Raw genomic sequence first — 26,579 nt, forward strand, 5'->3', positions numbered from 1 at the left:
TGTGAAAACTTTTGCTGGTGGACGGACGTGACATTACCCATGATGCTCTGGTCAGAACCAGTACTTTATTAGGAATAAACTTATAGACTTACTATTACTAATTCTCCTCTTATTCATAAATGTTAGTATTGTGGATCTAAAACAATAACAGCTGACACAAAAACACAAAATGTGGCAGTGGACGGATGTGACATGGTTGTTACAGATCCCATCATACTGATGCTCGGCAGCCATGTCACCGTTTCCACAAATGATCCCTGTGCAAAAACTAGGATCAGAATTATTTATTGTATAGTTTATCATCAGACTAAAGAGTAAATAACAATATAGAATTGTTATTTCTTTATAAAAATGCTTATTATTAGAAAACTATTAATTTAAAAAGTGACGTATGACATTCTTAATGTATGTATTGGCGTAACATAAGCAGGATGGATCAGCACCATACTCCATATTGAACCTGTAAAAATAAAACATGTGATATGTAGGATAGAATTTGGTAAGAAAAATTGGGGAATCTAAAAGAATAGAATATTTGTTTTTCAGGTAAATTCAGCTCAAATATAACTTGGCCATTTGTGACATGAAAATATAGCATTAATTGTGATGAAATTGGACATTTTTGAGCTGAAAACATAGTTCATATGACCATCAACATGTTGAACAGAACTGAAGTCCTGTAAATTTGCATAACTTGCATTTACCAACACAAAGTTCCTTTTGGGATTCACTTATATTGATTTCTTATGCACAAAGACAGAAATAAGACCTCTAAGCAAATTTTAGCCAAAGTAAATTTGGATCTTGCTAGGTCCCGCCTCCTCCAGTGTAAAATTGTGACATCTATCGCATTACAATGATGTAAAAGTTGGATGAATATGACCGTTCAGACTGTAGTCACAATGCAAAACATCAGATATGTGTCCGATTTAAGACCACATATGAAAGTGGCCTGGGTTTGATTTGAAAATATCAGATTTGTGGTGTTCAGACTGTCATTAAAAAAAAAAAAAAAATCAGACATGAGGCAAAAAAAAAAAAGTCAGATTTGGACCACTTTAACCTCCAGAGTGAACATAATGTACAACCTGTGGGTTTTCAAAATTTCCACTTTAGCTGGAATTTTCAGAAATAATCACCTCTGTGTGCATTTTAGAGTCACTAGTTAATATAATAACGAGTCTTTGAACTGCGGGAGGATGCTGCAGTAACCATGGCAACACAGGAAAAACGTAAACTCCATATAGAACAGTCCCTGCAACAACTAAGTTAAAACCAGGACCTTCACATATGAGCCATATTTTCCAGCAGGATGTAAATGTGTCATGTACTGTATTACTGTACAAATTAATTCACACCAGTATAACTGCACTACATGTATTACGTCTGTTTGGCTCTGATGAAATTTTAGAAACTGATTTGTGGACTCAGTGGAAGTGACTCTGAACAACAACAACAAAAAATGTTTTTCCAGAAATAAATGCTCTGTTCTGTTGACGTGACAGGTTTCCGGCGCTGCTGCAGAAACCTCAACAAATCAACCAAAAAATCTGGATGATTAGATATTCCAGCAGTGCATATGTAAAGTATGATTTTCTATTTTAGCTGACAGATCCTGAAAATGACGCCTTGTCTCATGGGGTTCTTCTAATGCAGTCTTTTTTGTATTTTGTGCGACTGTTAGCTGAAGAATGACAATGTCAGCATTTCAGTTCTTAACACCTCATTATGCCAAATCTAAATTGGGTGTGTTATCTGTGACTGAGTTGGCAGCCGAGTCCAGGTCACCAAGGAGGGAAATCACACATAACGTCTTAACCCGTAAAGACCCAAACATCTACCGGTGACCAAAACCATCGACTGATCTAAACTGTTTAACACCTGTTGATCCATTAATCCTATTAATACATGGAAATAATTGGTGTAAAATGCAGTTTGTCATCTTTTCATGGTCATCAGATATGACCCATTTGGATGCTGAGAGGCTCTGTAGTTACCGTGGAAACACTGTCATCTTCTACAACACAGGTGTCAAACATGCGGCCCGGGGTCCAAATCTGGCCCGCCAAAGAATCCAATCTGGCCCGTAGGATGGATTTGTGAAATACAAAAATTACACTTCAGATATTAACAATCGAGGATGTTAAAATCATTTTAATTCAGATTCCACATACAGAGCAATTAGATCTCAAGTGGGTTAAAACCAGTAAAATACTAATATTAAACCTATAAATAAGGAAAACAGCAAATTTTATCATTGTTTTAGTGTAAAAAAGTAAAATTACAGGGTGGGGAAGCAAAATTTACACTATTTTGAGGCAGGGATTGAAAGACAGTGTATGACCAATTAGTTTATTGAAAGTCATGAGAATTTATTTGCCACAAGAAAATTGACATAATAGAAAATGTTTTTATTCTATGTGTCCTCCTTCTTTCTCAATAACTGCCTTCACACGCTTCCTGAAACTTGCGCAAGTGTTCCTCAAATATTCGGGTGACAACTTCTCCCATTCTTCTTTAATAGTATCTTCCAGACTTTCTCGTAATAGTTTTGCTCATAGTCATTCTCTTCTTTCCATTATAAACAGTCTTTATGGACACTCCAACTATTTTTGAAATCTCCTTTTGTGTGACGAGTGCATTCAGCAAATCACACACTCTTTGACGTTAGCTTTCCTGATTACTCATATGGGCAAAAGTTTCTGAAAAGGTATGGATAATAGTGTTAGGTATGATTATGACATCAATATATGTTTGGTTTCAAAACAATTGATGTAGTGCCTGCTGAGAAAAAACAACTAAATGTTCATTGTAAATGTTGCTTCCCCACCCTGTACAGGAAAATGTTTATATTAAAAAATGTTATTTTTTAAAAAATGGGAAAAACCTGAAACGTCTTAAGATAAGTAAATGCAATTTTACCAATATTCTGCCTGTTATTAAATGTGTCGTGCATTTGTAATTGTAATGTAAGTTGTAATGCACATGTGTAAATGATACACTGATAATCTGAGGCATACTTATTACCTCCGCCAAGGAGGTTATGTTTTTGCCAGGGTTTGTTTGTTTGTTTGTCTGTTTGTTTGTTTGTTTGTCTGTCCGTTAGTGTGCAACATAACTCAAAAAGTTATGGACAGATTTTGATCAAATTTTCAGGGTTTGTTGGAAATGGGATAAGGAAGAAATGATTAAATTTTGGTGGTGATCAGGGGTGGGGGGGCCCACGGGGGGGGGCACAGACCAGAAAATTTCATCAAAATCTGTCCATAACTTTTTGAGTTATGTTGCACACTAACGGACAGACAAACAAACAGACAGACAGACAAACAAACCCTGGCAAAAACATAACCTCCTTGGCGTGGGGGGGCCCACGAGGGGGGCCACTGATCAGCCTTGGCGGAGGTCTGCGCTCTCCAAGTGCTTCTAGTATTGCAATTGTTTTTCTTAAGACGTTTCCAGTTGTTCATGTTATTCAGATTTTTGGAGACGTTAACATTATGATAATTTAATTTTACTTTTTTTCACTGTTGTTATTGTACTGGTTCGACCCACTTGAGATCATATCGGAGTGAATGTGGCCCCTGAACTAAAATGAGTTTGACACCCCTGGTTTATGTTGACGGTGGATGTTTGGGTCTTTATGGGTTAAAAAGGTTTTAAAAAAGTCTTAAATTGAACTTGTAGAAACCTGTAGGAACCCTGACTGAGACAAATTCAAAATACAGAGGATAATAGTATAACAAATGGTGGTAAGCCGCTTGAGAAAGGGTCAATACAGAGAAAAATTCATTTGAGAAGTGCCACCAAAGTCCCACTGGGTCTTTATGGGTTAAAGACCAGGATATGACATTACATTACAGTGTGAAATATGGACCGCTTTAAAACATGGGCTCAGGTTTGTAGACTGAGGAGTGTCTGGTAATAATCTACACCAAACGGAGTGTCTGTGTTAAATTGCATCTCCTGGCGTCTTAACACAGTCTCCCTTTGGCTGCTCATCAGGCCCTCCATGCAGCAATATGTGTGACCTTTACATGATGAACCATGCGGGGCCACAGTTCTGACATATCGTTTTGTCTTGGGAGTCTTCGGCAAAGAGGCTCAACTCTCCTCGGTGAAGAATGCGTGACAGAGTTCTGGGCCATCTGAAAGGCCACTATCCATTTTCTGAACATTTAACAAGTAGTGAGGACGTACTGTACTGTATCGACTCGACTCTGTGAATCACATCTGTTCGCCAAACGTCACCGGTGCGATGGGGTTAGTTTGAATGAAAAAGATTCTTTTATGTTTTTGTTTTTCGTTCTAATTTCTATGGGTGGCAGTGTCATGGCTGTCAGCTTTTATCTGTTTTTTTCCATGTTCTGCTCTGTTTTTTCTCTCTCTTCTCTGTCTTGCTTTGCTACAAATTCCTCTCGTCCCCTCGTCCTTGCCTCAGATGTGGGTCCGTACAGAGCTGTAGTCCCGCCCCTTTCTGCTGTGCCATATGGGACCAAACATCTGCCAATAATGAGATGAATAATTTTCTGATGCTGTCTGAATAGTGTCGTCTTCTGCACATATGATGTTAGCTGATTTGAAAGACAAATTTGCGACCTAAGAAAGTGTGTGATTTGTGGCAAAGATAGTAAAGAAACATTTAAGTTACAAAAAAATTGCAATAGTCTTAACCTGTTTAACCCTGACCATATTTTCAGGGGAAAAATGCCTAAAAAGACATACCCAAAGTAAATGAAGAATTACTTCACAATAATAAGGTTCATATGGATGTTCTTGGTGTCTACGGACATTTAGAGACCTCACAGAATCTATTCCCATTGTCTAAAATATTGTATCTATTACTATGCCTGAGTAAACTGTAACAAACTAAAAGAGAAATTCGAATTTTTTATCCTCGACTGTTTTTTTTCGGCTGGATTGTCGATGATATGCATAAAATAATTGTTCATGTCGGAGATTTTTTAATAGCGTATATTTCACCCCACAAAGATTAAAAATCATGTTTGAACATTAAAGTTTGCTCTAAAATACACTTTTGATGTACTTTTATTAACATTAGGGTCTAAACTTTGAGCAAAAGTTGAAAAAAACATCCATTGTCCTGTTTTATTATATTTTTATAGTAGATTAATATTAATATAATTTTTTGGGCCCACCGGCGGGCCGATAGGGCTAAGTTTGTTGAAATGAGCATACATATTTGTTTCTCATTCTCTTTTCTTCAGAAAGAACAAGAAAACACTGGGAATATGCACACAGCCTTAAAAGACATGGCGGCTAAAATTTGCTTAGAGGTCTTATTTCTGTCTTTGTGCATAAGAAATCAATGTAAGTGAATCCCCAAAGGAACTTTGTGTTGGTAAATGCAAGTTATGCAAATTTACAGGATTTCAGTTCTGTTGCAACATGTTGATGGTCATATGCAGTGGTGCAGCTTGCCATTAGGCAAGGCAGGCAGCTGCTTGGGGCCCCTAAGCCAGCAGGGCCCCCAAAGGACCAACAGACTTGACACAAACAGTCTAAAGAATAAGTTCACTACACAGCGGCAGTGAGAAGGTGCAGTAACAACTACCTGTCTCAAATTCTCTGAAGGGGCCCCCTGAGTCCAACTGCCCCTCCCCCACCTGTATGTATGTATATATATATATATTTGTATGTATATATATATATATATATATTTTTTTTTTTTTTTTTTTTTTGCTTGGGGCCCCAGGGGACCCTTTCTGCGCCACTGGTCATATGAACTATGTTTTCAGGTCAAAAATGTCCCCTTTCACCTCCAGTCTTAAAATCTGGGTCCAGTTCAGACGCTATTTTGGCCTACAAGCCTTTTCTTTTAGAGCTCCACTAGCAGCCAATTATATGTTTCTTCCATCTTTAATGGATAGTACCTTTTCTGTTTGGGCTGGTTTGGGTATAAAATCATTAAAGGATCTATATATAAACTCGGTTTTTGCTTCTTTCCAACAACTAGTTGAAAAGTTTTCACTCCCAAATGATCATTTTTTTAGGTATCTCCAAGCTTGTAATTTTGTTCGTACTTTGTTCCCAGGTTTTCCTGCCCTTCCTAATGTTTCAGATTTAGATATCTTTTTGGAGCCTCTGTCGTCTTTGAAAGGAGCAATTTCTGTCATCCATTCTAAAATTCATAATCTCCGATCAGGCTCCTCTAGTGCCCTTAAAATTATTTGGGAGGTAGATTTGGGAGAGACGATTTCAGATGATATGTGGGACGAGATCCTAAGAAGGGTGCACAGGTCATCGATTTGTGCTAAACATGGGTTCACTCAGTGTAGGATTTTGCATCGTGCTCATTACACCAAAGCTCGGCTGGCAAAAATATATGGTACAGTGTCTCCTTTATGTGATAGATGTCAACAGGCTACAGTAGATTATACTCATATGTTCTGGGTTTGCCCATCTTTAAATAAATTCTGGTCGGAAATCTTTGATGTTTTGTCAATGGTAACAGGAAAGAAAATTGTTCCTAATGTTTTTACTGTTTTGTTTGGTGTTGTGCCTGCTCTGTTTAAATTTACCTCTGCTAACAAAGACTTGATTGCATTTACATCTTTATTGGCCAGGAGGCTTATATTGTTAAAGTGGAAATCCTCATCTCCACCAACCTTCTCAAAATGGATCGAGGAAGTACTTTATTTTCTCAAACTGGAAAAAATCCGTTTGACATTAGCTGGAGCCTAGAACACTTTTGAAAAGACATGGACTCCTTTTCTGATCTATGTTAATAGTGCAATCTGTCATGTTTCTCTTGACTGAGTATTTTGATATCCAGTTTTTTTTTTTTTTTTTTTTCCGTAACATTTAAAGTGGAAATTTTGTACTTCTATTTTGTATTTTATTTACTGTTTATTTATTTGTTTATTTTCATCTTTCCTGTGATTTCAGGGGATGTGTGCCAGGGGAGGGGGGGATTTGTTCCGCTTGTTGCTTGTCTGTGATGGACTTTTGTATCTGTAAGAACTATGTTCTTTTTTTTATGTAAAAAAATAACAAAAACCAATAAACAGAAGGTTTAAAAAAAAGTCCAATTTCATCACAATTAATGCTATATTTTCATGTCACAAATGGCCAAGTTATATTTTAACTGAATTTACCTGAAAAACAAATATTCTATTCTTTTAGGTTCCACAATTTTTCTTACAAGATTCTATACTACAGGGTGGGGAAGCAAAATTTACAATATTTTGAGGCAGGGATTGAAAGACAGTGTATGACCAATTAGTTTATTGAAAGTCATGAGAATTTATTTGCCACAAGAAAATTGACATAATAGAAAATGTTTTTATTCTATGTGTCCTCCTTCTTTCTCAATAACTGCCTTCACACGCTTCCTGAAACTTGTGCAAGTGTTCCTCAAATATTCGGGTGACAACTTCTCCCATTCTTCTTTAACAGTATCTTCCAGACTTTCTCGTAATAGTTTTCTCAGTCATTCTCTTCTTTCCATTATAAACAGTCTTTATGGACACTCCAAGTATTTTTGAAATCTCCTTTGGTGTGACGAGTGCATTCAGCAAATCACACACTCTTTGACGTTTGCTTTCCTGATTACTCATATGGGCAAAAGTTTGTGAAAAGGTATGGATAATAGTGTTAGGTATGATTATGACATCAATATATGTTTGGTTTCAAAACAACTGACGTAGTGCCTGCTGAGAAAAAACAACTAAATGTTCATTGTAAATTTTGCTTCCCCACCCTGTATATATCACGTTTTATTTTTACAGGTTCAATATGGAGTATGGTGCTGATCCATCCTGCTTATGTTACGCCAATACATACATTAAGAATGTCACACGTCACTTTTTAAATCAACAGTTTTCTAATTTTTCATTAATTGAACATAAACCCATTGTTTTCATCCACTGTCATTGATCCAGCTCCATGGGTTTTACCAGTAAATCAATGTTGTAGAAGATGATGGTGTTTCCATGGTAACTACAGAGCCTCTGAATGTCCAAATGGGTCATATCTGATGACTATGAAAAGATGACAAACTGTATTTTACACCAATTATTTACATGTATTGATAGGATTAATGGATCAGCAGGTATTAAACAGTTTAGATCAGTAGATAGCCCAGTTTTGGTCACTGGTGGCTGTTTGGGTCTTTATGGGTTAAATACAAGTTTCTACATTTAACAGAAAAACTTCGTAAAGGTTCTGTATGATTTTGCAGCAAATGAAAACTGCAACACACCAATATGCAGTAGTAACACAGTAACAGCTAGAAGACACATTTACCTGTTGGTCCTTCTATCGCTGCAGTAGATGAACATCAGAAACACAAATCCACAGTGTGAGTTTGGCATTTAATAGAACCTTTAATAAGTCTGCTATAAACCAAAGTGGATTCATTTTCCACTGGTACAGAAATTTACATTTATGCAACAGCTACTGAAATGTCAGATTAAATGGCCATGTTATGTCATAAACATCACAAGCACCTGCACAAACAGAAGCAGGATTGAGTAGCTGGATACAAGTATTTATGTAATAAACAGGGTCAAGGACACCTTTATTATCCCAGAGGGCCAATTAGTTTTACAGCCATAGGTTAATAACAAACATACACAAGGAAGCAATAGACAAATACATGTATAAGACCTACATGGAGTTGTTTAAAAGGACAATAACAACAGGAATACATGAGTTCTTCAGTCAAAGTTTTTGGACACCCCATGTATTTGTGATGTATTACATTAGGTTATTCATATTTTTTTGTGAAAGGATAGTTTGTAAATGTAAACATTTTCATATAATTTAAACTTTTTTACACAAAAAGAAAGAGAAAAATTTGCGGTTGTCATCATTTATTACATTATTTATTATTTATAGGTTATTATGATAGTATTTTACTGGTCTGATCCACTTGAGATCATATTGGTCTGTATGTGAAACCTGAGCTAAAATGATTTAAACATCCTTGACTCTTAATATCTTCGGTGCATGGGCTGGATTTGACCCTGTGGTGGGCCAGTTTTGGCCCACGGACCATATGTTTGACACCTGTGAGTTGCATCATTGGCTTCCATGAACCCTTTCATGCATAGTGGTCACTCCAGTGGACAGTTATTCTCCAGCTGTTCTCTTGTATATTCATGGATTTTGTTCTTTTAGTTTCATATCAGCCAACACAATACACTGCAATTGAAAACATTACTGTAACTTGGCTGTTTTTGATAAACCAAATCTGACATGTTTGAGTGTAAATCAATTCCTTGTTATTGTTATTAGACTGTAATTAACGACAGAAGTTTTTTTTTTTTTTTTTTGGCATATTATCTCCATGAAGTGACTAGTATTGGAATTCACTACAAACAAAAAGTTAAGGATATATATATATATATATATATATATATATATATATATATATATATTTTTTTTTTTTTTTTTTTTTTTTTTTTTTGTCATTTGTAAATAAAACTGTCTGGTCATTAAAAAAAAATGTGTTTCAATTCACACACAAAAAAGTAAAAAGCAAAAATCCCAACTGAAAAAACTAGCCCAAAAATTTTTAATATCCATAACTTCTTGTTTGTAGTGTATGTTAAAATGTGAGAAAACATCAAATTAGCAGCATTAAACGTTTTTAGTTCATAGTTTTCACACAGTAAAAACACATTCCGTTGCTTTAAAAATTAAATGCACATTTTTGCAACTCCATGAAAAATAGCTTCATAAATGGGGTGGCCATGGCTCAGTTGGTGGAGCGGGTTGTCCAATAACCGAAGGGTTGGTGGTTCGAATCCTGCTCTGTCCATGTGCTGTTGTATCCTTGGGCTTCTGGACTTCACCTCCCTCGCCTCCAGTGCTGCTACTGGTGTATGTTTGGTGGTGGTCACAGGGGCCGTAGGTGCAGATTGGCAGCCACACTTCTGTCAGTCTGCCCCAGGGCAGCTGTGACTACATATGTAGTTTACCACCACCAGAGGGAGGATGTGAGAGTGAATGAATAATGGATCCACTGTGTGCGCTTTGAGTATGCGTTCATAGAAAAGCGCTATATAAATCTAATCCATTATTATTGTAAAAAATAATAATCTCATTGTTTTTTTAAATGCCTAAAGAGGAATAGAGAAGAAAATCTTGATTAATGTTCTCATAATTCATGCATGAAAGGGTTAATTGTATTCTCTGCCACCACAGGACTGTGGTCGAGCCTCCTGACCAGGACACTAGAGCCCATGTAAACACAGTACCGTCAGTGTACCTGAACTCTGCTGTTTGTTCAGTTTGACCCTTTTCCCCTGCACTCATATGACTACAATACAAGAGGAGTGGAAACTGAGGGTCACTGTGCTGTTGTATTTTGGGAAAGTTAAAAAAAAAAGGCTCATTAACTGTCATGACTCATGTGATGCTCTTCATGTCAGGGTTATTCAGTCTTTCCTGCAGAAAGCTCTGCTCATCCAGAATGCTGCTGTTAGTTTATGAACAGGAGTTCACAGACGTGGGCATATTTCTTCTGTTTCAGCTCCTCTAGAGTCCATTTTAATCCTTTCATGCATGAATTATGAGAACTTTGGTCAATATTTTTTTTCTTGAGTGTTTTTATTCCTTGTTAGGCATGAAAAAAACAATGCAACTGAAATTTTTTATGACCCTATTTTTCATGGAGTTACAAAAATGTCTACTCAGCTGGACACCATGCATTTGATTTTTGAAGGAAAGAAACATGTATTTAAAACACATTATCAGAAAGTGATAAACTGTGTGAAAACCATGGAATAAAAACATTTTTAATGCTGCTAATGCCGTTTTATTACATTTTATCATACTCTAATACTAGTTGTTACTCAATTCATGGAGATAATATGCAAAAAAAATAAACTTTTTGATTTAGAAAACTGTTAATTACAGTCTAATAACAATTAGCAATTGATTTACACCAAAACATATTACTGCAGATCAGGTTTATCAAGAACAGCAAAGTTATTTTTTTTTCCATTTTATTTATTTATTTAGACAAGGACAATGCACAATATACATTAACCTTAAAAAGGACAGATGTAGTGTACCAGGTTCTAACACTAGTGCAAATTTCCACCTGTAGTCCCAGAACAGGCTGATGTTCTCATAAAAAAAACAGACATTAAGAAAAACTAAAACATTAAAAAACAGTAAAAAAAAAAAAAAATGCATTTGACTTCAAACTTGGTATACAGCTTCTTTATGATGATGTCAACAAAAGTTAGAGAAATTATTTGGATCTGGATCTGATTCTGGATTTGGTGACGCTTTGAAAAATGTCCCCACTATAAGAGATAGGAAGTGGACCGATGCAGTAACTCAGTAAATATAAATGATATCCAGTGTAAATTTCTACAGTCCAGCCCTGATGGGGAGATGACCAAAACATGGTAGCCATATGCTGATTCGCTTGGCACCATTAAACTGGATTCGAATTTGTTGTTTTGAGGTATCCAAATTCTTACATGTCTGCGTGTTACAGACGCATGCACTCAAAGAAATGGAAAACCCATGTAGTAATCCTTATGCAATGTATTTATGTTGAAAATATTTAATAAATTCATTTTTAGTGAAAAAAACAAGAGAGTTACATTACATTTAAATAATAATACAAGTCTTGAGAATATTCAATACTGTTTAATACAATTTAGTCAACGCAGTCACTTAAAAAATGAAGTTTGGCATGTTTGCTGCAGTGCATTATGGGTAGTGGGTACTATGTTGTAAATGTGTTATTTTTATGCTCAAGAATTCAGCGGGGTTGTTGTGTTAGTACTAGTTTTGACTTAATATATGTATGGCAATGCTTATTGGACTTTTTCTTTATTTTTTCTGTATTTTTGTAATTTGTAAAGTTGCACCCTGAGTGAGAGCCATTGGCAGAGCAATGGCTATCCTGTTGTGATCATCCCTGATTGGAACTCCTGTTGCCTGTCAAATTAAAAGCACAATCTGTGTTCACACTTAACACTGAGCTACTTTTGTGTCAAACTTCCTCCTACGCTACAATAATGATGTTAAGACAATTACACGTAACAGCATGCAGTAAATCCAGCATGCTTAATAAATTCAACATGATGGTATTTAGTAAATTAAACATAACAATATTCAGTAAATTAAGTGTGTTTAATAAATTGAACATAATGATGTTTAGTAAATTTAACATAACGACATTTAGTAAATTCAACATGTTCATTAAATTCAATGAAATGATATATAGTAAATTCAATGTGTTTAATTGATTCAATGTAATGATGTATACTAAATTAAACGTAACAATATTGAGTAAATTCAACATGTTTAATAAATTCAACTTAACTGTGTGATGTAGCACTTAATTAAGATGGTTTGCTGAAATTTAGTCATCTAGTATTTTTAAAATTTAAATAAAAAAGTTTTGTGGGACCGGTTGACGTTATCTTATTATTTAAATCCAATGTTCTGTTTTTTTGAGTGTGTGTTTGTTTACAAATAACATCATTCAGGCACAGAAATCCGGTCACGTTATTGTCAACAACCAATTGCCGACTGTACGTCCTTCGGGCATGCGCGGTGTGATCCTTTGCATATGTTATTTGTTTAGAAATAACCTCGTTCACGTGATCAGAAGAAGATTCCCGGTGATGTCATCGCTATATCTGTAATATAATAAATACACAGAACTGGGTGATAATAAATGGCATCTGGATACATTTCCCAAAGCTTTTAATTTGGCTGGTGAGCTACAGGGCCATTGGTCCTATTATTATTATTACACTCAACAAAAATATAAACGCACCACTTTTGTTTTTGCTCCCATTTTTCATGAGCTGAACTCAAAGATCTAAAACTTTTTCTATGTACACAAAAGGCCTATTTCTCTCAAATATTGTTCATAAATTTGTCTAAATCTGTGTTAGTGAGCACTTCTCCTTTGTCCTTTGCTGAGATAATCCATCCACCTCACAGGTGTGGCAGATCAAGATGCTGATTAGACAGCAGGATTATTGCACAGGTGTGATTTAGGCTGGCCACAATAAAAGGCCACTCTAAAATGTGCACTTTTACTGTATTGGGTGGTCCAGGGGGGTCAGAAAACCAGTCAGTATTTGGTGTGACCACCATTTTCCTCGGACAGTCTTCTTCATGAATTCTCTGAAACAGCTTTGGAGATGGCTTATGGTAGAGAAATGAACATTCAATTCACAGGCAAAAGCTCTGGTGGAGATTCCTGAAGTCAGCATGCCAATTGCATATTCCCTCAAAACTTGTGACATCTGTGGTATTGTGCTGTGTGATAAAACTGCACATTTTGGAGTGGCCTTTTATTGTGGCCAGCCTAAGGCACACCTGTGCAAAAATCATGCTGTCTAATCAGCATCTTGATATGCCACACCTGTGAGGTGGATGGATTATCTCAGCAAAGAAGAAGTGTTCACTAACACAAATTTAGACAGATTTGTGAACAATATTTGAGAGAAATAAACCTTGTGTGTACACAGAAAAAGTTTTAGATTTTTGAGTTCAGCTCATGAAAAATGGGAGCAAAAACAAAAGTGGTGCGTTTATATTTTTGTTCAGTGTATTTTTCTTTTTTCAGTTTTAGCTTGTAATTTTAGGGTTAAAATAGTCAGTGGATAGGTTCTGTCCTTGAGTCTAACACTGATATACTAGTTATGAAAAAATACCTCACATACCTGAACAACTATTGTATTCTTTTGAAAATGGGCGACAAAAAAGAAAAAACCTAAATCAGACAAGAAAATCCTGAATAGTCCTTGAGGTATGTTGGGAGTTCTTGTTCTGATATATGTTGTTGCACATAAGCCTTTTACTCCCAGGGAGAGACAGACATTCGGAAACTTTCTGCTTCAACTCCTTGAAGAAGTGTGGAAGCGTTGGCGTATTATAAAGCAACAACATTCACTTTAAAGTCAAGCAGTGATCCCGGTTGGTGTCAAAGCACCAGCACGGCTTTGACAAACACACACATCCAAGTCAACAACAAACAGCAGTGCACGTTCTTGTTCTTGACACTCTGTGGTAAGTCATCACTCCACACTTACAGATTACACCCGTGGTGTAAATTTATTTAAAATCCACACAAGTGTGATGGTTGCATTATAAAAAAACTCCTTTTCATAGTTTTAGGCAAATCTCCTGCAGCTCTATTCTATTTTCTGTTTTCTGACTCTTTCCGTGCAGTTTTTTATTGACTGATGAGCTCAAAGGTTCCAAAAGGTCCGTCTATTCACTAGAACTCAAATATGTGACTAAGTCTGAACTCTGAGCCCATTTCATATCATCTTCTCACGATGAAAATGTTGTCCTGATCATATCTCACGGCCATAAAATATAATATATCCCTCTTTTCATGCTTTCTACTTCAACCATAAAGACCCAGTGATACTTTTGTGGCAGTTCCTAAATGATTTTTTTGTCTATATTGAACCTTTCTTCAATTATTTATTGTGATTTATTATATATTATCCTCTGTATTTTGTATTTTTTCAGTGAAAATCAGGTATTTTCTGAAATGTTATTTACTGATTCTTAACCCTTTCATGCATAGTGGTCACAAAAGTGGACAGCTGTTCAAAGGTGTTCTCTTGTATATTCATGCATTTTTTTGTTTTAGTTCCATATCAGCCAACACAGTGGACGCTTATGCATCATCCCATACACTGCAGTTCATACCATTACTGTAACTTTGCTGTTTTAGATAAACCTGATCTGCACTAACATGTTTGAACATAAAAAAATTCCTAATTGTTTTGTGTTTTTTTTTTTGCATATCATCTCCATGAAGTGAGTAACAACTAGTGTTAGAGTATATTAAAATGTGAGAAAACATCAGATTAGCAGCTTTAAAAATATTTTTATTTCATAGTTCTCACACATTATATCAGTAAATGCATGTTTTTTTGCTTCTAAAATGAAACACATGGTGTCCAGCTCAGTGGACATTTTTGTAACTCCATGAAAAATAGGTTCATAAAAAATTTCAATCGCATTGTTTTTTTTTTATCATGCCTAAAGAGGAATAAAAACACTCAGGGAAAAAAAAAAAAATCTTGATTATGGTTCTCATAATTCATGCATGAAAGGGTTAATTTACTTATCATGTGTTTTTTAAAGCTAAAGTAAATTCAAAGGTTATTATATCGAAACAGAGAAATGTTAACTGAACACAAAAACATCTACACAGTGGTGAATCAGTATTGTAGAAGATATTCACTATGGAGCATCTGAAGCTCCAAATGGTCATATCTGTTAGCAATAACAAGCTAGAAACTACATTTTACCTGAATTATTTACATGCACTGATAGGATTAATGGTTCAACAGTCATTAAATATTTTAGATCACCAGTGACTGTTGACATGTTTTCAGATTAACCCATAAAACAGACTGATCTCATGAAATCGTGTTGTCACAGCAGTTATTATGGCATTTGGCGTGCTATACATACCGGTGAAAATTTGCTTAGAGGTCTTATTTCTGTCTTTGTGCATAAGAATTCAATCTAAGTGAATCCCCAAAGGAACTTTGTGTTGGTAAATGCAAGTTATGCAAATTTACAGGATTTCAGTTCTGTTGCAAGATGTTGATGCTCATATGAACTATGTTTTCAGGTCAAAAATGTCCAATTTCATCACAATTAATGCTATATTTTCATGTCACAAATGGCCAAGTTATATTTGAACTGAATTTACCTGAAAAACAAATATTCTATTCTTTTAGATTCCCCATTTTTTCTTACCAGATTCTATCCTACATATCACATGTTTTATTTTTACAGGTTCAATATGGAGTATGGTGCTGATCCATCCTGCTTATGTTACGCCAATACATACATTAAGAATGTCACACGTCACTTTTGAAATCAACAGTTTTCTAATAATAAGCATTTTTATAAAGAAATAACAAATCTATATTATTATTTACTCTTTAGTATGATGATAAACTATACAATAAATAATGCTGATCCTAGTTTTTGCATAGGGATCATTAGTGGAAACGGTGACATGGCTGCCGAGCATCAGTATGATGGGATCTGGAACAACCATGTCACATCTGTCCACTGCCACATTTTGTGTTTTTGTGTCAGCTGTTATTGTTTTAGATCCACAATACTAACATTTATGAGTAAGAGGAGAATTAGCAATAGTTCTTGCATACATCTACTGATGCACCTGAACACATCGTCAGTAATGTACCTGGGGTCACAGGTGTTTCGGGCCTTTCAACATTATACACCTCACCCAGGTGGCCCAGCCACGACTGATCAAGACGTGACTTGTGTTCAGGAGGCATTACCTTGTCCCCATGGTTTTCCTCTCGGGATCCAGAGCCATCTCGAGGCTTTCTCAGCTGCTTCGGTGGTGTTCTTCATAGCTCTGTTCCTTGCTGCTCCCGTGATGCCCAAGGCGCTGAGGGCTTTGTGGTATGACTGCCCCACAAATCCTCTGCTACCAACCTCGATGGGCATACATCTAGCCTTCCAGCCCTGCTTCTGACAGTCGACGACGAGGTCTTCATACTTTGCCCTCTTCCTTTTGTGGGCCTCCCCCAAGCGGTCCTCCCATGACACCGTCAGCTCCAACATGATGATGTTCTTAGTGCTCTCAGAGACCAGGAGGATGTCTGGCCTCAGGGTGGAGCTGACAATGTGCTGGGGGAAGTGTAGCTGCTTCTCCAGGTCTACAGAGAGCTTCCAGTCTTTAGCAGATGCCAGGATCCCTGCTGGTGTCTTCCTGCGGCCTGCCCCTGGCTGTTCTCCTGCTTTGACGAAAGCGATTGCACGGGTGTCCTTGTTCACTCGGCTGCAGCTGCTGATGCCCTTGCTGATGGCTTCTGCACTTGGCTTCAGCACCTGGTTGTGGCGCCAGGTATAATGGCCCTGACCAAGCGCTTTCGGGCAGGAGCTCAGAACGTACTCCAGAGTTCCTCTCGCTGAACACAGTGGGCAGCCCGGGGTCTCCGCTTTCCCCCAGGTGACAAGGTTCGCTGGGCTAGGCAGTGCATCATAAACTGCCCGGATCAGGAAGCTGATGCGTTGAGGTTCAGCCTGCCAAAGGTCCGTCCATGTAACTTTGCGGTCTATGGTGTCTATGGTGTCTATGGTGTCTATGGTCTATGGTGCTCCCATCTGGTCCAGGCCCCCTGCTGTCTCAGACCAGCCGCTCTGCATGTTCTTACTTCTTCCACTGCCGTTCTGACCTCCTCCAGAATCTGCCTTCTTTTCTCCTTCCCCTGGCGCTCCTTGTGGCGGTGCAGTGTTGGAAACGTCCCCAGGCCTGCTCTTCCCTGGGCCACAACCCCCACCAGGTCTCTGTGGCGTAATCGTGCCTCCGCATCCAGTACGGCCGCCTGGGCGCTCCATTTCCTTCCGGTCTTCACCACAACTCCTGCCTGTGCCACCCTTGGGTCACTTGAGTCTCTATACAGGATCACTTCTCTGGTCCGAGTCACCTTGAACTCCTCTTCAAGAGACTTCAAGGGCAGCCGGAGCTTTGTAGTGTTCCTGTAGAGGGCGATGGTGCTGAGGCTTCTAGGCAACCCCAGCCATCTCCTGAGATAAGTGCTCACCTTCCTCTCCAGGGTTTCCACGGTGGAGATAGAGACCTCGTAGACCAGTAGCGGCCAGAGTATCCTTGGCAATATCCCGTGCTGGTATATCCATGCTTTAAATTTTCCCGGGAGGCCAGATCTATCCACTGCTATCAGCCAGCTAAGTAAGTAAGTATATAAGTTTATTACTAATAAAGTACTGGTACTGACCAGAGCATCATGGGTAATGTCACATCCGTCCAGCAGCTAAAGTTTTCACATACGCGTGCTATTCAAAATCCAATATTTCTGAAAATATAGCTTCCACTGTCAAATAATATCAGTAGTCTGTGCACAAATGTATTAGCATTATTTCAACACAGTTCTATGCATTTCTTACAACTTTTTTGTTTTTTGACAAAAATGGCCACTTATTTGACCCCCTAAGTAAATTTTAGCCGATATGCATTTTGATCGCATGTCAATGTACGCCAAGATGTCCGGTTTACATATCCATAACCCCTAACCCTAACCCTAACCTCAACCCTATAATCGTGTGGTATTTGATGTGGCGTGAACATACACACTGAAAGCTTATAATGCGTACAGATAACATGTCAGTTAAAAGTATTGTGTTATCTGTATGCAATTCATGATATTGTGTTGCATAAAAATCCAGTGTTACTTTTGTGTCATTTCCCAAATACATTTTTCTCTATATTTAACCTTTCTTAAGTGTCTTATCTCCATTTATTGTAATATTATCTCCTTTATTTTGTGCTTTTTCAGGGAAAATCAGGTATTTTCTTACATTTAATTTACTCATCATGTAGATGTTCATAAAAGCTGAGATTAAAGTTGAGGGTTATTATATCAAAAACAAAGAAAACTGAGGAAATAGTGACTTTTCTCAACAAAATATATCATTAACCGATATGCTTCTGTTTTTGTTTTTTTTTTCACCCCCTTATGGGCAAAAAAACAAATGTAGTTACTTCATTGACCTTGATTTTCTATGACAATTAAAAAAATTTTTAAAAGTAATGAAGTTTTGTACACTAAGATTGAAATTTTAAGGTTGAGTGCCTTATAAAGGGTTACAGTACTGATTAAAGTTGAGGGTTATTATATTAGAAACAGAGAAAACTGAAGAAAAAGATTATTTTTTTTCTGTAAAATATATTGTTAACTGAATATCAAATAAGCTTTTCCATTTTTGTGCAACAGAAGAACCACAAATCTGTGATTTATATTTAACCAATAAAGACCCAGTGCTACTTTTATGTCAGTTTTCAAATGAATTTTTCTCTCTATTTAACCTTTCTTAAGTGATTTATCATCATTTATTATGAAATTATTTTTTGTATTTTGCATTTTTTGTCAGTGAAAATCAGGTATTTTCCTATATTTAAGTTACTAATCATATAGATGTTCATAAAAGCTGATTAAAATAGAGTTATTATTTTAGTGTAAGACGTATCTTACATTAAATGGAAGTTGAATGTGTGACTTTGACTAGTTCTAAAATATCGGATGGACATCATACATCATGAACCAAAATGGAGAAGGAAAAAATGTAATGTTACAAGTTGTTTTGCTTGAACAGTCTTTTATTTTTGCAGATGTATCCTTATTTGTACTGAACAGTCAGTGTCAGGTTTGATTCGTGTGTGTGTTTGTGGTTTTGATGAACTCACACCTGTCTGTGCTGAGAGAGAAGGTCAGATTCTACCTAAAATATCTAATTGTATAGCTTTAGAAAGTAGTTGTGGTAAAGAGAGTCGAGCAGAAAAACGAGATTATGAACTAAGGGGGTTTTTGTGGTCAAGAAATGCTAGCCTAATAGTGCAGGTGTTAAGCAAGAGCTGTGCACATGCAAAAGAATTAGTTTATGGAGTGACTGACATGTTCTGCCCAGTAACTACCATCAACCAATAATAAGCCTACGACGAATGATGTCATTGAATAATAGGAGTCTCCAAGAGTCACTAAAGACTATAAAAAGTAATAAAGGAAACTTTTTTTGCGGGCTTTTTCTTTTTCTCTCTGTGACAAAATGTGTGTTTGATGCTAGATCCTTTTTGTATCTTTTTCTATTTTTGCCTGAAGCAATAAATCAATGTATTGTTTTAACTTTTTAAAACCTCAAATCTTCTTTTTGGTGAGTTCTTCCTTTCTCCTAATTTGGTCCTTCCATCCGAAACATAACTGGTGAGTTCATTTAAATTACGTGACCCCCCCCCCCCCCCCTCTGGTAAGCAGCCTAAATTGAGTAGTCCAGAGCCACCGTTGGTCCAAAGAATCTCTAGAACACGCAGCTTTTTGTCCAAGATAACTGGAGATTTTTTTGGTACCGAGGTGGTTTAAAGGTAAAGAAACTGGGGCAGTAGTTCATTAACCGAAATAAATTGTGGTTTTTCAGATTTACTGCTTGCTGCGTGTTTACATTAGAAAAGAGAGAACTGAAGAAAAGGTGACTTTTCAGCAAAGATATGAATAACTGAACATAAACATAGTGTCTCCATCCGCTGTCGTTGATCCAACTCCATGGGTTTTACTGGTGACTCAATGTTGCAGAAGTTGACAGTGTTTCCACGGTAACTACAGAGCCTCTAATCTGATGAACATGAAAAGACGACAAATTGTATTTTACACCAATTATTTACATATATTGATAGAATTAGTGGATCGACAGGTATTAAACAGTTTAGAACAGTAGATGATTATAGTTTCCAGTGGCTGTTCGGGTGTTTATGGGTTAAAAAGAAGCATTTAACTGCAGCGCTTCAGATTGAATATTGTCGATTGGCTGGTTTTAATAATTCAGCATTCCAACAACTTTGATGCTGTAAGACACAAAGGCTGACAATTCCAGTCGAGCTCACTGTAAGTCCCAGTTATGTCAGCAAACATTAATAATCCTCTTACATTTGAACCCGTGTTGAGCAACTTGTCATGCATTTCAGATTGATTCTTTTGTTGCCTTCGTATAGCTTCAGAGTGTCTCTGCCAACCAAAAGCCATTAAGCTGTGCTCGTTTTAGGGGCCGACAGAACAGATGAGCCTTGCTGCGTCTTTTTACCTTTTTTTTTTTTTTCTTCTTCCAATATCCAGACTATGTGTGAAGTCATTCAGATGTAAATGACTGCACTTCTAAAAGCAGGAGAAGTACTGAAACCTGAGGTGAGCATTCAGTATTTGCAAAGAAGTTGTTGTAGATTGTTGTTCTTAAGATGCATTAACGCTCTATTTTCAGCTATAGTCACTCTAAGCACACTGGTGTGAAGACCTGACAAAATTAGATGATTGTGTTGACAGGTTGCATGTCTTAACTTTGTTCTGAGACAACAAAAAATCACATTGTTAAAGGTGAAATATTCATTCACATATTTAATTTTCTGAAGGGTTTAATCCTCTGAAGCCTATCCCAGCGACCAACAGGGGGTACACCATGGATGTGTCACCGGTTCATCACATGTCTGATATACAGTGTTGAGCAAGTTACTTCTAAATTGTAATACATTACATATTACTTGGTACTGTTATTTAACCCTTTCATGCATAGTTGTCACTACATTGGACAGTTACTCTACAGCTTTACTCTCGTATATTCTTGGGTTTTGTTGTTTTAGTTCCATATCAACCAACACAGTGGACGCTTATGCATCATCTAATAAACTGCAATTCATACCATTATTGTAACTTTGCTGTTCTTGATTGGTTCTTGAGTGGAAATCAATTGTTAATATTTATTTTTTGCATATTATCTCCATGAAGTGAGTAATAACTAGTATTAGAATATGTTAAAATGGGAGAAAACATCAGATTAGCTGCATTAAACATGGTTTCATTTCACTGTTTTCATGTCACTTTATGATATTGGGTTTTAAATACATGTTTCTTTGCTTCAAGAATAAAATTCATGGTGTCGCTGAGTGGACATTTTTGTAACTCCATGAAAAACAGGTTGATTTAAAAAAAAAACTAGAAAAGCACTCGGAGAGCGCAGACCTCCGCCAAGGCTGATCAGTAGCCCCCCCCGTGGGCCCCCCCACCCCCGATCACCACCAAAATTTAATCATTTCTTCCTTATCCCATTTCCAACAAACCCTGAAAATTTCATCAAAATCTGTCCATAACTTTTTGAGTTATGTTGCACACTAACGGACAGACAAACAAACAAACCCTGGCAAAAACATAACCTCCTTGGCGGAGGTAAAATTCAATCACATTGGTTTTTTTTTTCATGCCTAAAGAGGAATAAAAACACTCAGGAAAAAAAATCTTGATTAAGGTTCTTATAATTCATGCATGAAAGGGTTAAAAGAATCCGTGTATCATTCATTCTTTTCATATTCAACTGAGAACCCACAATCGGAAAATGAAAAAATTACTCATTATTTCGTTATTCATGTACAAATCAGTCCAGTCCTTTTTTTTTTTTTTTTTTTTTTTTACCTTTTACTCTAATATTTAGTGTGGCCCCCCGTGGCAACAATCTAAGGAAACTCTCTGGAATGTGGTTTCTGAGAGTGTGGAATGACACTGGGGTTGAAGCTCTCAGAAAATACATCGACACAATGCCAGTAAGATGCACTGCTGTGATTGTTGCCAAGGGGGGCCACACTAAATATTAGAGTAAAATGTAAAAAAAAAAAAAAAAGGACTGGACTGATACATTTTTTGGTGAAATATTCTCAGTACCTTTGCCTTTACCTTTTGCAGTGGCAAAAAAAAATTAAATTCAAGCTCTGGGAACAAATAAACTACCAGTTTCTTAAGATTTGACAAGTGTTCTAATATTTTTGCACACCACTGTGTAATCACCAAATTTGTATTTACTAAAATGCTTTAATTACAGTGCACTTAAATGATTTAAGTTTTATGATGTTACTGTAAAATGTTCAGTATATTCTACTAATTTGTAGACATAGTTGAAAGTACGAAAAAGTTTAAGTTGAGTGGCATTAAATCACTAAGTTTTAGTCATGACCACACATTTTTATCTTCGCATTGCATTGTGGGTATTGGGCATGTTGTTGAAAATGTGTTATTTTTATGTGCAGGGGTTCAGCGGGGTTGTGGTGTTAGTGTTAATTTGGATTTAATGTGTGTATGGCAGTGTTTATTGGCCTTTTTGTGTTTGTTTTTGTATTTTTGTAGAGCTGCACCATGAGTCAGATCCAGAGGAAGAACAGTGGCTTTACTGTTCATCTAAAATTATTACTGTACAATGGAAATGTTAATGTTTTGTCAAATTAAAAGCACTTCCTTTACTGGCAAATGACAGAGTTAACTTCCATTCATGCTACAATATATTAAGTTGAATAATTTCATACCTATTTTGGTCAGGAATAGGATTTTGAGTTTGATTAACTTAAAAAAATTTGTTTAATCAATGATAAATTAATCTGGCTGTAATTGAGAAAATTAGTGGAACCTAAAATGCTGAGTTGAATGTTTGGATAGTGTGGTTGATTTTACAAGAGATTTAAAGTACAAATAACTTGTCTTTTAGTGTTTTCTACTTAATAGTTTAAGTTCAATACTTCTAGCATTAAAGTTGAACCTACTTAAACCAATTGATTAGTCGATCATTACTCTAATCATTTAAGTGCAATCACTTGCCTCAAATTTTTTGAGTAAACTCTACTTATCCAGGCTTACAGTGTGACAACATGACAACTCATCATTATCTCAACTACCCAAGCACTAAGTCATCAATAAATCCACAATGAATAATTACAACCCCCCTACAAGTAGAAATATGCAGACATTTCTACCTCAAAGTTTCTATTGATTGTCAGTATATATAGAAATATGTGATTTTCACTGAAAAAATGCAAATCTTTCCTAGCCAACAACTGTCTCAATTGCCTACACCTATTACAACAGCTTGTACAAGATTTCGAAGATTTGGTTTTGTATCTGGGCTTTACTGTGGTAGTCAAAGGTTAAGGCTAACCCACTTTATTATCCTTGTAGAAAGAGTTGATCTCTGTGTTTTATCCATCCTTTATCCTAGTGCATACAACATCTACCATTAGCATTAGCACATTAGGGACCTGCCATTGATGTTTGCTTATAATGAAGTGTTATTCATCAGTACCGTGGTCAAGGGCACTGACAGGAGAATTAACCTGCATACACCAGGGAAACTGGAGGGAATCTAACCTGCGCAACAAAGACATGTATTTGATATATTTGTCGAAAAAGTCACTTTTTCTTCAGTTTTCTCCGTTTCTGATAAAATAACCCTCAACTTTAATCTGAGGTTTTATAAGCATTTTATGATCACCGAATTAACCCTTTCATGCATGAGTTATGAGAACCTTGGAAAAGATTTTTTTCCTGAGTGTTTTTAGTCCTCTTTAGGCATGAAAAAAACAAGGCAATTGCATTTTTTTAATGAACCTATTTTTCATGGAGTTACAAAAATGTCCACTCAGCTGGACACCATGTTTAATTTTTGAAGCAAAGAAACATGTATTTAACCCTTTCATGCACGAATTATGAGAACCTTAATCAAAATTTTTTCCTGAGTGTTTTTATTCCTCTTTAGGCGTGAAAAAAACAATGCAATTGAACATTTTCTTCTGAAAAATAAATTTAAAAAAATAAATAAGATAAAAATAATTTTAAAAATAAAAATAAAAAATACATAAAAAAATAATAATGAAAAAAAAAATTCTTATGAACCTATTTTTCATGAAGTTGCAAAAATGTCCACTCAGCTGGACACCACACGTTTAATTTTTGACGCACAGAAACATGTATTTACTGATAAATTGTGTGAAAACTGTGCAGAGGGGTTGTGATTCTGGGGGTTTATGCTCAGGAGAGATCTACACAATGTTACCAATTCATGTCAGAAAAAATATGTAATGTCTTAAAACTTTAATGTAGATATGTTAAAAAAAAAATAAAAAAATCCATGAATATACAGGGTGGGGAAGCAAAATTCACAATGAACATTTAGTTGTTTTTTCTCAGCAGGCACTACGTCAATTGTTTTGAAACCAAACATATATTGATGTCATAATCATACCTAACACTATTATCCATACCTTTTCAGAAACTTTTGCCCATATGAGTAATCAGGAAAGCAAACGTCAAAGAGTGTGTGATTTGCTGAATGCACTCGTCACACCAAAGGAGATTTCAAAAATAGTTGGAGTGTCCATAAAGACTGTTTATAATGGAAAGAAGAGAATGACTATGAGCAAAACTATTAGGAGAAAGTCTGGAAGATACTATTAAAGAAGAATGGGAGAAGTTGTCACCCGAATATTTGAGGAACACTTGCGCAAGTTTCAGGAAGCGTGTGAAGGCAGTTATAGAGAAAGAAGGAGGACACATAGAATAAAAACATTTTCTATTATGTCAGTTTTCTTGTGGCAAATAAATTCTCATGACTTTCAATAAACTAATTGGTCATACACTGTCTTTCAGTCCCTGTCTCAAAATATTGTAAATTTTGCTTCCCCACCCTGTACAAGAGAACAACTGTAGAATAGCTGTCCACTGTAGTGACCAGTATGCATGAAAGGATTAAAACGCAATATCAAAGTGATACATTATGTGAAGACTATGAAATAAAAACATTTTTAATGTAGCTAATCTGATGTTTTCTCACATTTTATCATTCTCTAATACTAGTCATTACTCACTTCATGGAGCTAATATGCAAAAAAAAACCTTTTTTGCTTAAGAAAACTGTTAAGTACAGTCTAATAACAATGAGTGATTGATTTACACTCAAACATGTTAGTGCAGATCAGGTTTATCAAGAACAGCAAAGTTACAATAATGGTATAAATGTTAGTGTATGGGATGATACATAAGCATCCACTGTGTTGGCTGATATGCAACTAAAACCCCAAAACCCATGAATATACAAGAGAACAGCTGGAGAATATCTGTCCACTGTAGTGACCACTATGCATGAAAGGGTTAAATATATAAAAATATGTGATTTTCACCGAAAAAATGCAAAATACAGAGGATAATATTATACTAAATAGTGATAAATTGCTTAGGAAAGGTTATATGTAGAGAAAAATTAATAGCACCAGGTTTTTATGGGTTAATTTCCACAAGTACAAATTCTAAGAAAACCTACCCCTGACCTTAGGTGCGTGGTTTTGGATGTTGGGAAAGATCCCACACAAATGTGCAAAAAAAATAAACTCCACATATAAAGCAGCACATTCAGGACTTCAGTGAAAATAGCCTGAAGATAAATGGCTGATTAACAATTCCTCCTTCGGATGTGCCATAGTACAACCACACTGACGCCTTAAAGCCTTATTAAGAGTTGCTTCAGTTGTTAAAGTTCTTTTTCTACTTCTACTTTCAGTACAGCCAACTTCCTTGTGATCTTAAATGAGCCCCAACTTCAGGCTCTTCTGAATCTAAATTAAAAACACTCTCTGTGCCTTGGATTGATTAATTTTCTCCACTGAACTGTCATTTATTAAATTTGGAGCTATTAATTACTGCACTTAAAATTCACTATACTCCTTTGCCTTTTATGCCTTTGTTTTAATTATTTGTCTGACTAAAGTTAATACAAGACTATTGACTGTTAAGTGCAGTTATGTATGCAATTCTCTCTCAAATGCGGGTACGCATACCCTCAGGGGTACTTGGAAGACGCCTGGGGGTACTTGAAACTTTGTGGGAAAAATACATTCAACGAGTCAACATGTACTGAATACAAAATAAATAATGAGAATTAATTCTGAAATATTAAACACAATAAATACGTTCATATAATAGAAGTGGCACTTGAGCTTTGGTAACATTTTAAAAACATTTGTGTTTTATATTATTCAAAATTAGTTTATTTGAGTAATTCAGTATCATTTTTTGTTCATTAATTTATTCATTAATGATCAATGAATTTATGTTTCTTATCACTGCTAGAGGGTACTTTTCAGTTTACATTTTGCACACAGATTTGTTATTTTTAATATATTAAAGCAAAAATATGTTTGTCTACAAAGATTTGAAAGTAAAAACACTTTTTGGCCCAGGAAAAAATTTGCCAAA

Source organism: Sphaeramia orbicularis, chromosome 8, assembly GCF_902148855.1.
Source record: "Sphaeramia orbicularis chromosome 8, fSphaOr1.1, whole genome shotgun sequence".
NCBI classification, from domain to species: domain Eukaryota; kingdom Metazoa; phylum Chordata; class Actinopteri; order Kurtiformes; family Apogonidae; genus Sphaeramia; species Sphaeramia orbicularis.